Here is a 2,654-nt window from a genome sequence, read left to right as displayed (position 1 = left end):
GTTATGAATATTGGCTCTGTGCTGCCTGTATTCCAAACTCTTGCCATAATGGGGGACAGAACAGCCACCTTGCCAAAAGTGGCTTTACCAATAGGCGGAACCTGGGATTTGAACTCCCAATGATCACACTGTGTTTGGGATCCATTTGAATTCCCCTCCCAGGTCTTTGACACTTTCATCTCCACTCATAGCAACTCTGACATAGGATTAAAGCAGTCAAAACATCATATCCAAGCACAGACAACAGAGAATGCTTCATCACACGACACTTTGAGAAGTGGATGGATAGAATGTGATGAAAATAAACTGTCTGACTCGGACAAAAGGTAACAGTTCTGCAGTGAAGGTGAAGGAGAGAATCTCTCCGTCACTCGTACACGTTCGATTCTTCACAGTGCTTCTGAGCTGGAGAGTGAAGACCCACCCTCGGTCCCACCGTGAGACTTAGGAACAGGAGGCCTGTCACCCCCATTCCTGCCATCCTGCATTCCTGGTTTCCAGCATCCCAGAGGGCCTCCCTGCCAGCGACAAAACCCAACTGCCATTCCGGACTCCCCAGTGTTGCTCCCCAACGGCTCTAAATCAGCCGGAGAGTGGAAGTCCTGGGCATCATGCCAGCACATGGGATCCACTGCACCTGAACAGTGGGAAAAGGTTTCTGTGCTGGGGCATCGTTTAGTGTTTTCCTGTTTCCAAGGGAGGGTTCATGGGCCTGAGCGTTAAGCTCCCAAAGCCAGTCACTGTTTCATTGCATTCATTACGTTTGCATTTTCCCCTGTTCCCCCAGTTTTCTGTACCTTTACCCTGACTACACTTACTTGGTTTGTGCCAAACCACCTTATCTCCTCTTTATTTTATTTACAGCACATGAGGAGGGAGGCTAAATCCACTGGTGATAGAGACAGGAGGAAGTCGAGTTTGTATCTCCTGAGAAAAGGGGCTTTTTCCTTTCCTATTGCTCCCCTACCATTTCTAATGTTTTCCTTTGAAGCTTTACCTTATTCAGCTTGCGGTAACATTACCTTTTGAGATAAAAACTACGAAATATAGAAGTAGAGACACTTTTTAGAAACTGGGATTTAGACATTTTATTTATAGCAAGGGGGGGTGTCCGAGTTTCTGAGAAGGTTTTTGTTTGCAAGAAGCAACATTTTTGGGTCTGTTATTGTACCAAGGGGGAAGATGTTTGTCTATAAACGAGGAGTCAAGACTAAATGCCTCTGATGAGGATGGGATTCAAACCCATGCATGCAGAGTACAATTGATTAGCAGTCCATCACCTTAACCACTCGGCCACCTCATCTGAGCTGTCAAGAAAAGGGATAGGAAGAGAAATCTAAGGCCAGCAGAGATAGGGACACTAAGGAGTTTCCTAATACTAAGCATAAGCAGGGTCTGAATGAGCTTTCCCCTCACATCTAGTGAGGAGCTGGGGAAAGACTTCAGGAACAGACCATGTTTGCACAGACACACCTACTCTGCCTAGCTATGCAGCATGGTGGGGCCGCTTCCCCAAAATGACCAGTTTGGGATGGTGGTGGGTTACAAATCACTTTAGGATTGAGTGGAATGAAATGTTATTCTCCTTCCTGTATGAGTGAAGGGCAGTAGAACATAACTAGTCTGTCCTGATGGAGGGGTAGGTGGGTGAGGAATAGCTTTTATTGGACTGCAGAGAAGTGATTGAGGATGTCACCCTAAAACAGTGGTCCCCAAACATTTCACACTGTGCCCTCTTAGCCATGGCTGTGGCCCCTCGGAAGCCGCGATCAAGAACTGGGGCTGGGAGTGGGGCTGTTGCTTGCTGGGGAGAGGGGTGCAGACAGTGGTAAGGGGTTGAGGCTGGGCTGGGAGCCAGAGGCCCAGACTGAGGGTGGGGTTGGGGAAGAGCTGAGACCAGTATCTTAGATGTCTATATAAAAATGCGAGAAGTATGGGTAATAAGCAGGAAGAACTGGAAGTGCTAATAAATAAATACAACTATGACATTGTTGGCATCACTGAAACTTGGTGGGATAAAACACATGATTGGAATGTTGGTGTGGATGAGTATAGTTTGCTCAGGAAGGATAGACAGGGGAAAAAGGGAGGAGGTGTTGCCTTATATATTAAAAATGTACACACTTGGACTGAGGTGGAGATGGACATAGGAGACAGAAGTCTTGAGAGTCTCTGGGTCAGGATAAAAGGGGTTAAAAACAAGGGTGTTGTCGTGCTAGGAGTCTACTACAGGCCACCTAACCAGGTGGAAGGGTGGATGAGGCTTTTTTTAAACTACTAACAAAATCATCCAAAGCCCAAGATTTGGTGGTGATGGGGGACTTCAACTATCCAGATATATGTTGGGAAAATAACACCGCAGGGCACAGACTATCCAATAAGTTCCTGGACTGCATTGCAGACAACTTTTAATTTCAGAAAGTTGAAAAAGCTACTAGGGGGGAAGCTATTCTAGACTTGATATTAACAAATAGGGAGGAACTTGTTGAGAATTTGAAAGTAGAAGGAAGCTTGGGTGAAAGTGATCATGAAATCATAGAGTTTGCAATTCTAAGGAAGGGTAGAAGGGAGTACAGCAAAATAGAGACAATGGATTTCAGGAAGGCGGATTTTGGTAAGCTCAGAGAGCTGATAGGTAAGGTCCCATGGGAATC

The 2,654-nt window shown here is 46.0% G+C and overlaps 1 non-coding gene across 1 annotated transcript; it reads right to left on the bottom strand.

Annotated features, from left to right (window-relative positions):
* Positions 1–1,221: 1,221 nt before the first annotated feature.
* TRNAS-GCU (transfer RNA serine (anticodon GCU)) lies at positions 1,222–1,303 on the bottom strand. Its single transcript has one exon. It is a non-coding gene; the product is annotated as a tRNA-Ser (tRNA).
* Positions 1,304–2,654: the final 1,351 nt, after the last annotated feature.

This window comes from Gopherus flavomarginatus, chromosome 23, assembly GCF_025201925.1.
Source record: "Gopherus flavomarginatus isolate rGopFla2 chromosome 23, rGopFla2.mat.asm, whole genome shotgun sequence".
In the NCBI taxonomy this organism is placed as follows: domain Eukaryota; kingdom Metazoa; phylum Chordata; order Testudines; family Testudinidae; genus Gopherus; species Gopherus flavomarginatus.
The sequence above is the reverse complement of the archived record's forward strand: the minus strand, read 5'-3'. Positions and strand labels throughout refer to the sequence as shown.